The 16,286-nt window shown below is 37.4% G+C and overlaps 1 long non-coding RNA gene across 1 annotated transcript; it reads right to left on the bottom strand.

Annotated features, from left to right (window-relative positions):
- Positions 1–8,386: 8,386 nt before the first annotated feature.
- LOC139668313 (uncharacterized) lies at positions 8,387–16,012 on the bottom strand. The gene is made up of 3 exons (XR_011697027.1): positions 15,791–16,012; positions 10,331–10,456; positions 8,387–8,494 (listed from the first exon to the last, which is right to left on the bottom strand). It is a non-coding gene; the product is annotated as an uncharacterized lncRNA (long non-coding RNA).
- Positions 16,013–16,286: the final 274 nt, after the last annotated feature.

Here is a 16,286-nt window from a genome sequence, read left to right as displayed (position 1 = left end):
TATATGGTTTGGTAGAAGAAAGAGAAAAACCATTCCTTTAAAATGAACCTGTCATTGTGGCATCACTCCAAAATTTCAGGCATTAAATGAAATAAATTGTATTTTCATATGGAAATCAGAATATTTAGATTTTTTTTCCTAATGTTACTTTAAAAAAAGGAAATTAATTAATTTCGTCATCTAGCATATGTAAAGCCTGGTAGCTCTTGAGAGTATTATATATTTTTAGATATTTCTATCCAGATTCCACACAGAAAATGCTTAGTTGTCAGCGGCTCTTGACTTCCCCCAGAAAAAAAAAAATTCTGTGGCCAATTTTAACTAAATTTATCAGACAGATAAAGATAAGAAAGGTATATATTTCTTATAGTCATCATGAAACAGAAACATAAGTGAACCAGAGTAGTTTTCCAGTAAAGGAAAGGGTGAAGCCACAGATGAAACTTATTAAAGACACTAAAGGATCTACATGGGAAAAGTAGGTACGAATGGACTGCAGGAAAAACTTTTATCAAAATTCATGTTGGCTCATCCAAGGACAAGACACAGATCCATGGACAACTACCAGGCTCATACCTACCCTTTCTAGCTTCAGGTTTGTCAGACATGGAAAGACATGGAAAAGTTTTATTCAGGCTTCTGGAACAGCAAGGAAATTTTCTGTATAAAGTTATATTAGTTAGTTTTGCAATTCCTCAAGGCCAAGGAGCAAGGCAGAAAGCACTGCATGTGCTGGTCGGTGTCTGGGTATTACTGGGGGCAGGAAGGAGGGAAGGAACAGGTGTCTGCATGGCAAAAGCAGCACTTTGCAAGAGGTTCCCATGGTTATGAACAACTTTCTCATTCCTATTATTTTAAAGGGCTGATTAAACCTGAGACCTTTCACACCACATACCTGAGAGGATGACAGCTGCTCAGTAGCTTCTGTCTCAGACACCAAGAGTCGAATTTCCAAGGCTCATAGTTAAATCATCAACATGAAAGTGAAAAGCCTTCAAGGTGTTTTATCCCATCTGTATTATCTTACCCATTATCTTTGCACACTGCATATCTCTGTGGCTGTGGATATATCTCTTCTAAATCAAGCTTCACAGGTAGAAACAGAGTTGAAATTAAAGCTTCCCTCAAAAAATGGAAGGGGAATGAAGGGGAATGAAGGGGAGGGGAGAGAAGGGGAGTGGAGGGGAATGAAAGGGAGGGGAGAGAAGGGGAGTGGAGGGGAGGGGAGGGGATAGGGGGAGAGGAGGAGGAGAGGAGGAGAGGAGGAGAGGAGCAGCTGTCTGCACATATCCATAGGCAGTTGAAACCTATGTCCTCATTTTGAAAAAAACAACCAGCACAGGAATTCTTGTGTATTATGTTCTTCCAGTCTCCTGTCTGTGTCTTTCCATATGGAAAGTAAGTTGAATTAGGCTTCACTCTCTGGTATTTTATGTAATGCATTTGGACCCCATCTAGAAAGAAGGTCATTTTAGTGGGGATTGAGAACATTCACCATCTTAGTGAATCAGGTCTTTGGTTCTGATTCTACTTTTTACTCTGGGAAAGTGCAAAAGGAAAACTGAAATAATAGGGATTTTTTTTTACACCTGTGTAACTAAACTGGGATTTTTTCACACAGTACCACTTCCCCCCTCCCCTGCCCCCCATTCCCTTCCCCCCCCCTTTTCTCACTTCAGGTTTACAGTAAGGAATCAATAGAGCTTAGACTGGACGAGCAATATTTTACCCATTTCTTCTGCTTTCTGAGTTTTCTGTTAGAGGTGAGGAGAAGTTCTGACACGTGATGAGACTTTGTATGAAAATTACTGGCACATGGTCAGACAGTCTGCCCTCTCAAGTACATAATATTTGGAGATATGTTATACAGCTTTATGATTGATTTTTTGTATCTAATATTATTTTACATGCTAATACTTTGACGGAATATGCAAAGTCCTGCACCTGGAGAGGAATAGTCCCATGCCCCCATATATGCTGGAGACAGACCAGCTGGAAATCAGCTCTGCAGGGAAGAGATGAGGATCCTGGTGCATGCCAGCTTGAACATAAGACAGCAATGTACTGTTGTGGCAAGGGGAGCCAACAGCCCCTGCACTGTCAGCACGATGAGGGAGATGATTCTTCCTGTCTGCATAGCACCAGTGAAACATACCTGGAGTGCTGTGTCCAGATGTGCCTCCCCAGTATGAAGGACACATGGGAGAGAGTGAAGGAAAAAACAACAAAGAATGTTGTTGCTGCCCAGAGAGGTGGTGGATTCACCATCCCTAGAGATTTTTAAACTGAGATTGGACATGGCGCTGAGTGCCATGATCTAGTAAATGGACTAGAGTTGGACCAAGGGTTGGACTCGATGCTCTCGGAGGTCTTTTCCAATCCAATCGATTCTATGATTCTATGATTAAGAGATTGAAGCATCCTTCCAATGAAAAGAGGCTGAGAGCTGGGGTTGTTCAGCCTGAGGAAGAGAAGCCTCAGGGGCATCTGGTCAATGTTTGTAACTACTTGATAGGATGGTGTAAGAAGGCAAAACCAGACTCTTCTCAGTGGTGCTCAGAGGCAGAACCAGAGGTAATGGGCACAAACTGAAGTACAGGAGGTTCTATTTAAATGTAAGGAATATCTTTTTCACTGGACCTATGGGCGTGACTGTCAATCAAAGCATTTCAGTCTTTTATCCAGACCTTTTGACTATGCAGATAGAACACAAAGAAACTATTAGTTATTGCAGGGGTTTCTAAAGAAAGATCTCAGTTGTACAACCAGGAGTATGGCTGTGGCAGGAAACCTGTAAGGTGCTCTTGAAAAAAAATCTGTGATGGAAAGCAATTATTTCTCCAAGCAAAATCAGTAGACATGAAGACTACTTAGCATAATTACTTGTGTACCTAATATTGCCCTTGCATTCTTCTCCTCTGTTTCATTTAGCTGTGTTGGAACACACTCTCAGGAAGTGCTTCCACCAGAATTTAACTGCCCAAGGTAGGGATCCCAGGGTCCCATCTTCTGCCCACAGCCATGTAGTTCCCACATTTACCTCTGGTGCCTCTGGTGCTCCGGAAGGACAACAGATTGGGGAATCAGGGGTGTTGCAACTTCCTGGTTTAAACCAACTGGAACTGCACTTAGATACTATGCACTATCCCTTTAAAATCGTGTTCAGTTGTATGTCAGTCTGAACAATAAAATTTGACACCAATAAAGACTGAGCAGGCAGGAAAGTTGACATGTGATGTGAAGCCAGTCACAGTCCTTCTTATAAACTGTCATTGCATGCTAGTATGAGGAGCGAACCAAGTCTTGTTTTCCTTCAGCTGCCTCTGACCTCTCCTTGCCTTCCTGTCAAGGCTTTTCTAGTCCATTGTACTCTCACAGCACCTATATGCTTCACAGCTAAGCCATGCTTGATAATATATAAAAATGAACTATAATGCAATGTAATATACAATGCTGTTGCTATTTTCTAAAATAAATAGCTCACAAATATGTTGCTTTTTGCATTGTTTGCTTAGTATTAGCCTGGAAATTTTAGCTCTCAAAGAAGTAAGGGATGAACTCATACGTATATCTTTCAGCCACTTTTTTAATTTTGTATCTTCTGTATCCTCATAAAACAAAATCCCACTTTCTCTAAAGCAGTCTGAACTTGAATTTTACTGAAGGGTCCTTGTTTTTTTCAGAATTTATTCTCTGAGATTCCTGTTGCAGAAGCAGTCAAACATAAACAACGATTTTATTACCGTGAAGAGAAAAGCTGTGATCTCTCATGTCTTTTGTTATGTACTCAGAGCTAAATTGTTACAGTTCCTGCTCCACAGTGAGGAAAATTAGTTATCTTTTGCTGGTGACAGAAGTTTTCCTCACAAGAAGAGAGTTATAATTTCCTATAGATTTGTCTCTTTGTTTAGACATCTAATAAGGGATGAACTTCATTGCAGTGGAAACACAAATGGGAGATGCCTCTTCCACTTGGCTTGGCCTCATCCTGACCCCCAAGCATGTCAGAAGTTAGTATCTTTGAACTTTTGCCTTTTGTTAAGTTTGGTAGAAACTGACCTCTGAGTTCAAATCCTTTCATGGATGAACACAAAGAGACAAGATCACACAAGCCTCTTCCTCTGAAAATGAAGCTGAGAAATGGATGAATCTTGACGCAAAGGAAAAGTCTACTCTTAGATATTGATCTTTAAGAATGGAATAATCCTAATGACAATGTGATGACTATTATGAGAGCTTTGAGAGGAAGGAACTGATAGCACTTGCTTAAAGAGGAGAAATCTGAGGATGGGCTAATCCAGGTTGCAAAGCATGCTATGAGAAGAAGGCAAATGAGAAGTGGATGAAAGTATAATTTCCTTCATTCTTTGGTGGACTTTCTCAGAAATTAAAAACATAGTGAGAAAGATTCTTCTGAGGATGGATTTCTCCTACTCTTTCTTTCCTGTGAAGAATGTGAGAATGCCACATTCTCTACTTAGCCTTCTCAAAACACTGCACATTACCTATATATCTGTGTGTGTGTGTGTGTGTGGCTTTTGGGTAAGAGGTACCTGCCCACATATGCTAGTATATGCATATGCACAGTCAGACTTACATACAGGCGTGTGGTGTGTTTTACTATGACAAATATTGTCATTGACAGATTGCCATTAAAGACTGATGAAGCAAAATGATGATGAACAGCAACAAAGAATATGTTGGCTCATTCTCTTTTAAGCAAAAGTGTTTGATGTTTTGCAGATTTTCAGTTTGTCTTTTTATTGAATTTTTCATTACTAATAACACTAAATTCAATACAATTTTCAGGTATATATCTTTAATAAGGTATCCTAGTGATGTTCTTACAATAGTGTCAAGAATGGTAGCAAGCTAAAGAACCTTATTTTTAAGATATGTCCAACCATGTTAAATTAGCACTGAGGAGCCAAATTTGGTTTGTCATTCATGATCAGAGGAAGCTGAAGGGTCAGATGAATCTTTATCCCTAATATATTCATCTCATGTTGCCTTCATGTGGATTCTGTTTAAGTTTTCTTAAAAAAAGGTCTCCAGATACTTAAACAAATTAGTGTCTGTACCTTCAGGGAGAGAAAAGTCAAATTTTAAAGCTTTGTATGTAGTAGTTTAATATAAAATAGAAAGATACTCTTGTTGCATACAAGGTTACCAGACATTGTTCTTCATATGGAATCATTAGCACCGCTGGGAGACTGTCTCATGCCCTCTCTGTTTTCTTTTGGTTTTGGTTTTGTTTTGTTTTCTGTTTTTTTTTTCCTCAGACAGCAAGGCCATTAGTCCTTGGCATCTATTTCAGTCTTTCTTATTTCCAATTCTGACCCAGAAACTAAGCTGTATTGCCAGATTTGGGTTTAGTGTGATGTTGGTCTCTTTATTTGCAGTGAACTTCTGAAAAAGGAGCCAATTCAAGATAAGGAGCAGAAGGATTTTTTTTTGACAATCCATGCTGGTTTGGTGAAATCTGTTTCTAAAAATTATTTCTTTTTATTGAAGTTGTAATGAAACTGTGGGATAGATCTGATGAGCCATTCTCGACAGATGGCAATAAGCTGGAAATTTGCCAGTTTTTACCAGTTTACTTACCTGATGGACTCCATCTTTCAGGGTCCATTGGTTTGGAGCACAATTCCTCAAAAATTATGGACTAATGGAAACTGAAGATCCATTCCTGCTTTCATCAAATTTTGAACTTTCTTTTCCATGTGAATAATTTAAAATACATCTAAATGATATTTTTGTCATTATGCTTTTGTGCTTCATTAAGTGTATTGAGTTCTCCTCAGACTGACATCAGCTTGTGTTTTTAAACTCAGAAGTCCCTGTTTCTGACATGCAATGAATAAATACAAAGTAAATATTTTATATAAAATGACGAATTGCATACATAAACTTCCGTTTAGTCTTGTCAGAGTCAGGCTATAATGAGAGACAGCTGCTTCCTAAAGAACAGGAAGCTGAAGGAGTTACTAGCCCAGGCAATGTCTTTAATAGATCTGTGTCTCACAGGGTCTAAGCATGTTGGGACACGGCTGGATGCTGATTGCAGGGTCCATCCAGAACTCCCAACGTGTCAAGTAGTGTACCAGGTCCAGGATCTAGACTTGAAGTCAGATCAGGAACAGAAGGAGGCAGGGTCAGAGAGGTGACAGCTACTACACACAGCTTGTGGGTCCAAACAGAAAGAAGTTACCTATAACATGGGGCCTGGGTTCATCCATTAGGCTGGGACAGACATGGGAGAGCAATACTCCTGCCAGGTTGCTGGATCAGGGGCTGATGACTCCAGGCTGAGCGGAAATGGAGCTCCTGGATCTGTGGGCAGAGAATATGCTTACCCTCGACCTTTGTTTGAAGACTGCGAAGCCTGTTAGGATCAGGTCTGTAGAGCTGGTGGCCAGAACCTGATATCCAAACTGTTGATGTACCAAAGGATTTCACATCAGACTCGGTGTAGTTTGTATGTGTGAACTGGCAATGCTTTGGTAGGTAGAACGTAGATTCGTCACTTATCTCCCATTTTAATATCAGTTGAAAGAAGTTCTGTTTCTGTATTTTGAGTCTGCTTTGCATAGTCAACCAGCATATGGTAAGTGGGTATAATCTGTAGATTTGCTGAAAAAATACACTCCTGATTTAAATTAAAATGCTGAAGTAGACCGCCCAAATCCCTCTTTAGTTTATCTCACAGGGTTTTATCTCTGGTAATACAAAGGAGAACAGGTAAGGCTTTGAGCAGTTTCTCTGTCTTCTCTTATCTCCAGATTACCACTCTTATTCAAACTTCAGAAATACCACTGAAAAGCACTCAGAAAACTGGTGCTCAAGTCACACTAATGCAATCTCTGAAGCCTCTGGTGCTGCTCATACAATGCTAGGCTGAAAAGCAGTTCCCTTCCTTATAAATATCTGCAACAGATAAACCAATTAGAAACCCAGAGGGAAGCAGAAGTGCTTAACAATGATGCAATCAGGTAAAGTTAGGAGAGACACAAATGATGCCTGTTCTTTGCTAAAGGTCAGAAATGCTGTCACCTTTGAATCTTTTAGCTCAGACTTCAAACTTGAAAAGCAGAGTCATGCACAATGGCCCTCAGAGGGTTTCAAATTCTGTGAGTCTCCTGAAGTACACGTTGAACTCCTCAGGCTGAGATAAGGTGTTATCCTATTTATTTGGCTTGTCTCTGCCAGACTTACACTCTGACAGTAATCTCCCTAGGTGGATTCTTTGGTAGGCAGAGTGACTAAATTATCTTTTCCATCTCATGTAATTTATCTGGTCATAATAAACTTTATGAGTTTGGCCCAGAAACAAGGCAAAGATTTGGGCCAGCTTTTTCTACTGCAGGGGGTGGCTCACCTTTACTCATTTGCAACCTATGAATTTATTAATGATCCAAATATAAGCAGTGACCTTCTGTGACAGATGGTGAATCATGTCTGACTTCCAGTGCATAAATTAGCATTTTAAAAGGATTTTTAAAACATTGTTGACTTTAGCAAGTGAAACATACTAACAAGGATTTGCTGAAATCTGATGCTGTAAGTTTGGATACACTGAAAATTAATTATCTGAGGAAAAATCTAGTCTTGTTGTGTCATTAACAAGGACATTGCAAGCTGCCATTTGTTTTAGAATGATGTAAGATTTATGATGTTGAAACTGCCATCACAGAGAAGTCACAATGATTTGCCTAGAAGATTATTTATGAATCGTGACTCTAGAGGAAACAATTTCTCTCACATAGCCTGTTGGAAGTCAATTCTCTTGATGTTTGCTTTCATCAGGAAGCATATCTCCTAGTCCTCAAAATTTTGATCTAGAACCTCCTGAATCCTAAACCTTTGATTTAATAAAAAAGTAAATTTTCCCATTAAGTTTGTCATAAAGGGAATAGTTATGCTGTCTTTCAGCCCATTTTATTTTCATATCATGTTTAAGCAGTATTACCAAAATATGATAACACACAATGACCTAGATAAGATGTTGATAACTGGGAGGAGTTTAAGTTACATATCTACATATGAGTGTGAAGTAGAGGATCCAGTAAACAAATGTGAATGTAAATATAAATGCCTTGCAGCTTTTTCTGTTCCTCAGAAAAAAGTTGCATTTGCACAGTAAGAACAATGGACACAGACTGAGCCCTAAGCAGCTTTTCAAACCACAGAGCACAAGTGTTATATACTGCTACTATAGTTTTATTATGTCTTTTCTCCATTTATATCATGTGGGATAATGCTCATAATTGTCATCTCATACTGGAACAGTAGCCTGCTAAATTTCAATGCCAGCAAGAACAGAGAACAGAGAACTAAATGCACATTCTTTCACTTCTTTTCCAGCTGTAGGTGGGAGGATCTTTCTTTTGGATATAGAGAAGTTGCTTGATGAGTTTGGGACTCTTTCTTCAACTGAAACTACTTCTTTGTCTGAGACACTGAGATACTTTCATGAACTGGTGATATGTGAAGCCTGGAAGCACAGAGGATATTAAATATTGTTATATTTAAATAAAACAACTCAGAAAACATGTATTTGGATCAATGTAAAATTATTCAGCCTCCCTCTTCATCCTACATCCAAAGTAAGAAAAATCAAATTCTAACAATGAGATTGAAGACCTCATTAAATTGCAGAGCAAGAAATCTCAGAAGAACCAGAGTACATTGTACATTGTATATAAGATGTGGAGAACCCAAGAAATCCTCATGAATTCCTGCATTCCTTTTCCTCTGTTGTAGTACACCCATGCCTAGGTGTCAACATACTGAAGAGGAAAGGACAAGATCTGGCCTAAGGCAATTTTGAAGTGCCATTAATAAACATGAAGTAATGACAGAATATGTACAGACTTTTGTGGATTACAGTGTAATTACACTAAGCAGATCTAAAAGTAATTAACTGGTAAACTGCTGTGCTGTTTAGAAGGCAGAAAAGTCATATATATTCATCTCATAATCACACAGATATGACATGAAAATTAATTACCACGTAATTATATAAGCAGTATTTACCATGTTCAAACAGTATTTGTCCCCCTTTAATTTGAAGTGCCACTTTATTTTAAAATATTAGATTACTAAACCTCCTGTGACTGTGATCTAAATCTAGAATAGTAATCACTGTATGTGGTAAAGCATGTAAGAAAAAAGTCACTGAATGCTGAATGACCCAGTTCACTTTCTACATGCATTAGGAAAAAAAGCAATTCTGGCTGATGGAATTTCAGTGTCCCTCTTAAGGATTATTTTTTTTCATGTGCTCTTTAAAATATTTCTGTTTTAACAGACCTAGAAGTTTAATCCAGCCTAGTTCAAGACAGCAATTAAGCACAGGCTCAAACCCAGCTAATCTGGTTGAAGACAGGAGTTTTCAAACATACTTTAAGGTCAAGGCAGGATTCAATGCTGCGTTGTACAGAAGTAAGTCATGGCTCTGAGCTTATATTTTCTCAGAAGTAGTACAGTGATTTTCAGCATTATTGGCAAAATTTAATATGCTGCTCTAAAAAAGCAGTTCAGGTTTTGACCAACCCTGTGTTAGTCCCTCCAGAGGAAGAGGAGAAACAGAAGAAAGAGGACAGAGAGAGATATGGAGCCAAGGGAGGAATCCTGAGGAAACCAGCTTGCTGTTTCAATTGTGGCAAGAGGGATAGCATTGGCACAGCACAGAGTTTGAAGATTTTATGGGAGTTGGAGCGCTCATCAGTGGCCTTAACCTTTTAGCCTCTCCTGGGTCATAGCAGCAAAGAAATCTGTTTTTTTTCAGGACTCTGAAATAGTTAGCCTGAGCAGTGAGCTATAATCAGCTCATTCTCCTCAGCATCTCCAAGTATGCTTTGGGTCTTGGATGTGTTCTGTTTACTTCAAGTGAGAGAGATATTTTTGCTTCTCATTGGAACAGTACAGTTGCTTTGTACATGAAATCCTGTTACCCTGTCTTGGCATTGGAAAGCAGAGGTTGCTTTTGGGGTTGAGAGGGAAAACTCTGTTGTTTTCAGTTGTCACTGAAATTTAATTGCTGTGGGAATGTGCTTATGATATCTGCCCTATAGTAATTTCTCGGAGCATCAGCTATCACTGATATTTGCAATGTCATAATATCCAATCTTTCATTGACACTTTGGGTGATAGGACAGAAAGACTTTGCCTGCCTTAAAAAAACCCTGGAAAGTTATTGCAATAGGAGCATAGAGCAAATCATCGACTTGGATCAAACAAAATGTAATGAACTAAAGTGAAAAAGTTTGTAACATATTATCTCTGAAAATTTATAAGGCTGCCTTCTGCCCTCTGAATGTTTTCATACCTAGTAGCATGCTCCATCAGTGCTTGGTATCTATGAACACTTGCATACCGTTCCACACAGATGAAATTTTGATGACTGCACACAATGCAAGGCAGCAGAGAATGGGGAGGGTTTCTTTGCAGAACCCTGAAACACAGATGGAAATGTTCATCACTGATATTATTCCTTTCAGGCAACATTTCTTTGCTGACCTCCTTACAAATCTACATCATTCAGAGATACTGGAGGGCAAGTATAAGATGTAGAGAAAACCCAAACTAAGGTCTGTGATATTGCTGGCTATTCCTAAAGTGTTTTGATCTTTAGGAGCTGAAATTCCAGGTCTTGATCTGAAAGCTACTTTCAGTAACTGCAAAGTCAAAGGCTGGAGGACTGCAGCTAGAAATACTATCATCCATGATTCTCCATCTTCATATAGTTCACTGAACATTTTGCTCCTTTAACTTGTACTTTATTGTCTCTTTTTCTTGAACACATCTTTTGAGCACTTTTCCCAGTTTGGTTGTAGAATATAGATGGAGCTATGTGAATGGCATTACTCATCATCCTTCGAGTAGCTTATGAAGACATCTATTCAAACACTTGGGTAGGTCATCATTTTTGTGCTGACAGCATGAAAGGAGGTACAGTGATGGGCAAGAAAGCTAAACTTTGTATGGATATTCATGGTTTCATACTTTTTATAAAAAGAAAGAATGAAAGACATTCCCCTACCACCAAACAATTCTGAATGTATAAATACAGAGTGTCTTTTACCCTTTACTTTTTCAACTCAGTCGGGCAATCTCCACATTCAATGTTCTCCTGTCAAATGAGATTAATTTTTCATGCTGGCAACTTACAAGCATGGTGGATCAAATCTTTATATAAACTCAATAACTGTGCTCAAGTTAGACCAAAATTAATTGATTTTGCTTACCGCTTGTGGTCCCAAACTCTCCTAGCTCTCAGTGGGGTATTTGTTTAAATAAGGCTTGTTATGTGTCCTCTCCTTTGCTTTCACCATTTTAATTATTCTTTGCTCTGAAATTCTAAGTTATTAAGCCACTGATTTCTTTTGCCTCTCTACATTGGACAAAAGAATGTTATGTTTAAAAAACCCAAAATGCTGTTCATTAATCATCAATAGACTGAGAAAATGGCTTCCAATTAGCTTTAACCATGAGCAATGAATGGGATAGAATGACTCATTTAAAATGACATTGTGGCTATTAAATATAAACACTTATTTACTCAAAAAGTACTTTAGAATTTATCAGAATGACAGTTTCTTTAAGAGTTCCTACACTTGGGAAATTATTTGTTTGCTTTGTTCTATTTATCACAAGCTGATCAAGGGGCAAAAGCTGTCTGCAGTTTCGTTTTCTAAGAGAAGTTTTAGAAGACCATATTAAATATTCAGTTAGGGTGGTCATATTTGTCCTCTAGTTGTACTGATAGAAATCCAAAGAGATTGCTTACTAAGGAGTTACTCTAGATTTACAGCAGTACAAAGAGCAGAACTGAGAGTAAGGTGGGTACATCTCTATTTGTTAGGAAGGCATTCATCAAATGGTTTTACAGTATGAACCAGAATATTCATGTACTATTAATGAGCTAAAAGATGTGGAGCTTTTGCTACTTTTAAGTCTTTTGGTGTTTATCACAGCTCAACTCAGTTGTTTGTCTTTAATATTAGAAAAAAAAAAGTAATTTTGAAGCATATATCCCATTTTCAAATTATCAGCTCAAAATGTGTTGTGGTTTAACTGCAGCCAGCAACCAAGTCCCACACAGCTGCTCACTCACTTCTCTCACAGTGGGATGGGGGAGAGAACCAGAAGAGTAAAAGCAAGAGAACTTGTGAGGTGAGATAAAAACAGTTTAACATGTAAAGCAAAACCCGCACATTCAAGCAAATCAAAACAGGGAATTCATTCATCTCTTTCCATGGGCAGGCAGCTATTCAGACATCTCCAGAAAAAGAGGGCTCCATCACTTTGTAACAGCTGCTTGGGAAGACAAATGCCATTGCTCTGGAGGTACTACATTTTATGCTCCTTCCTCTGGTTTATATGCTGAGCATGACTACCTGTGGTACCCTGTGCTAGCAGCTATGAAGAGAATTGACTCCACGCCACATGTAAAGAGCAACAAATGAAATTTGATTAAGCTTAAAGGTTGGGACAAGTTAAAAATGAAAGCAGGCATATATTTTGATATTCTTGATTGATTAAATCTATACCTGTGAAGGTGAAACAATCTGATATAATCTGTTATTCATAATTAAAATGATCATACTATATGGAATTGATGTAGGATGCTGAAAACACTTGCTGAAACCAACCGTATAAAAATTGAACAGCAGGAAATGATGTGCTTTTTCAGGATCTTATAGAGGCTTATGTTTACAGTAACACGTAACTCTTTTCCCATTGAAGTTATTTTGCCTATATTCTTTAATACTGCCTAAGGCACCTACATAAACTGAGAGGATTTCCAGATGGAGCTGAACTTGAAGGGCAATTACTATTACTGTGTATCTCTGAAACCAAGACACTTAGTCTCATAATTCTTAATGTTAAGGCTAATATTAAGATTGAAAAACTTTGGTTACTGTCTTTTGGAACGAAAATCAAGAATTATATTCCAAATTTTGCTTGTTTTCTATTTTCTCATCTAGACTTTCTCAGCATAGGAACTGCAGGTCATAAAAATACCATCTGCTGAGACAAAGACACAGTCTACATAATTTCTGAGAAGGTGGCACAGCTACTGCCAGTACTGCAACTGTGTCTTCCACTGTGTAATGTGTTGCAATTAAGTGTATGTGGTTGCAAATGCCATATAGTCCTGTCATGGTTTTTCCAGGGTAAGAGACAGCTTTCATATACTATTAAAGGAGTTTTTTCACTTAAAGTTGTTTTGAAGATTTCTGGAGCTGAAAGACATCAGAATTACATGCATGATATGTTCCTGACACTGATTTTATGAACTTCAGTTCTGATGCTTCTTAAAACTAAACAAAAGCATAGCAGGAGAATTAAATCAGTCAGAAAGGTAATATTAATACTAGCAAAAAATGTGTATGCTGTGACATTCAGGCTGATATTGTTACCAAAGACTGTGGTCTCATTTGTAATAGTAGCTTCACACAGTTATTAACCTAATAATCATATTAAGGACTGTACCTGCAGAGCACTTTAACACTCAAAGCTTTGTCCTTGTGGGACATACTGCTACACAGAAAGGAAATGTAAAACACTTTATGGTGCAGCAGAAGGAGTCAGCATGAAACTGCACTTTTCATCTCCAAAACACTTCATAAACAAAACCAGATACTGTAAATATTACTATCCTCATTTCTATAGATGAGGAGAATATAATTTACTTTCACACTGTCATGAGTCATTCTGAGCAATTTCAGGACTGCTCAGTTTCGATTTCTTTGCTCTTGACAAAAATAACCTAGTGATAAACAGACTACTATTACAGCCTCTCAAATATAATTATTTCAAGCTACAGTCTGTTTACATTGGACAATGAGTGTGTATACAAAAAAACTGTGAATGTAGGACAGCACATGTATTATGTGGTACTCATGCACATATAAAGCTGAGGAAAAATGAATTAAATATGTAAATTATTTGTCCTTTTTTGGAAGCTTAAAATTTCACACTCCCAATGTGAGTTATTCAAACTGGATGCTTAGTGCTATGCTTGTTCAAACTGGTAATTTTAACTTAATATATATTTATTTGATTATAATTAAAAATAAGTAATGATATGAGACATATAGGATTTTAAATCTAGTGCCAATACCATGATAACTGCCCTAATAAAAATGCACAGATGACATCACAGAAAAAACAACTTGTACAAAAGAGATTAATAGTTTGTATTATTATTTATGGACACATACATGCAGGTTCTTTAACATCATTGTCTTTACAGGACAGTGTCATTAGTAAATCTAATATTAGATGAACTCATTGAGTTAGGCAAACATGTAACAGATAAATGAAAAAGCTTGATTTAATACATCTGCTTCTGTTTTGGTTTTGGGTTTATTTGTTTGTGGGTGAAGTTTTTTGTTGGTTTTTTTTTTTTTTGGTTTGTTGTTTTGTTTTGTTTTTTTTCTGATCAGTGGAAGTTACAGTAACACAAAGTTTCACTTGAAAAATCTGTTGATTTTACTTGCTTCATTCCAGGCTACTTCTATGGCATTATTTATTGACCTAAGGCTGAGTTGAAAGTGAGGATATTCTCCTTTATCTGGACTTATTAGATTATTTTTTTTAATTTATCTTATTTGAAAAAATGTTGACTGTAACAACAAGTTGACATGCATTTTAACTGAAAAAACAAGTGGATGAAAAATTCTGTCACACCTGTTCAGCATAGTTAAATATTTTTCTAGGTAACTGGAGTGCTTGATAAGCAAGAGAGGCTGAGGGTGATTTCATTCAGCACAGTTAGTATTCATGACAGGTTCACTTTAAAACACCAGATCTCCATTGACAGTTCTGCTCCATTCTGAGTCTCCATTCCCTTTTTACAAAGGCACAGTTCCTGTTATGACTTGTTGAGACAAGAAAATGTTTTAGCAACATGATTGCTTGCCATGGCTACAAATGATGGTATTTTTATTCTTTGAAAGGGTTTTTCTTATATCTAGACCAGAAAAAAGTGTGTAAGGACACTACACTGTGGCATGATGAGGTCTAAAAGTTTTAGCAACATCAGTGTTTGAATCCCATAGGAGTAATCACACTAAAAGTCAATCACTCAGGTCATACTGAGTTAAAGTACACCAGACAAAGAAGCAATAGCTTCAAAGATTTTAGGAGTTCTAAGAAGACTTGTGAATGCCACTTGTAAAGCTATCTTCACATTCAGGCCATCCAAACTAATAATTCAAAAAGAAATTGCAAAATGACAAAAAATTGAAAATTACCCCAAAACTGTAATTTTAGATATATAATAACCTTGCATGTCTCATCAATGAAGTTTTAACCAAAGTAATCTTGCACATGTATATTAGAGAGCAAGAGTAGGCAGAAGAACTAGGAAGTATGATTTACTGTAACCAATGAAGAATTCTCTGAATATCTGAATCTCAAATTTATAGTAACTTTAGTTTTTCCTGCCAGTCTAATACAGTTGCTTTCATTTGAGTAGACAGCTTTAAAGGTAAATATATATAATAAAATTCCAATAATTTTTTGAACAATAACACAAATATATGCTATATATATGCTACATATAAAACATTCCATTAATATTATGTACACACCATTCCATTAATACAGCAGCAGATGGTATAGCAAGTTGCAAGAAAGTCTGCAGTAACCCTTCAGTCTTTCAGTCCGGATATATCATGGTGAAATAAAAATACTTAGTAAGAATAAAGGATTTACATGTTAGCCTACAGTACAACATAGAAGCTGACATGTTTTACTAGATCAGTAATTTCTTTACCTGATCCATGGGCTGAAGTCAGTAGGGTCTAGAGCTGCAAGGTCCATGCAAACACTAAATCTGTGCCATGTTTTGAAAATTATCCTGTCTCCTGAGATACCTCCTGCAAAACCACTGCAGAAATGCTCCTTTATATAAGGAATATGGATGAAATTATGTCTGGGTATCAGCCTGGTAATGTACTCTTGTAGCCATTGTACTCAGATAGAACACATACTAAGTAGACAGTGGTTTTGATTTTGTTTTTGTGGGGAAACTTGTCCTCAGTATCACTTCTGTATTTGCATGTGTAAGTCTGCATATGACAGCTACAGTCCTAAGCTTGATCTCCAAGTAGAATTTTTAAATATCAGCAAAAGCTTGAAGCCTGACATCTTGGCTTACAGTGTTAGACTATAAATATTTATATATACATATATATACCTTTGCAGAGAGATTTTTATACTTTTACACACACTTGTTCCACCTGTACTTTAAGCCATGAATGTACTCACCA

Source organism: Pithys albifrons, chromosome 2 (genome assembly GCF_047495875.1).
Source record: "Pithys albifrons albifrons isolate INPA30051 chromosome 2, PitAlb_v1, whole genome shotgun sequence".
Lineage (NCBI taxonomy): Eukaryota > Metazoa > Chordata > Aves > Passeriformes > Thamnophilidae > Pithys > Pithys albifrons.
Note: the sequence above shows the minus strand (reverse complement) of the source record. Positions and strands in the feature narration are given on the sequence as shown.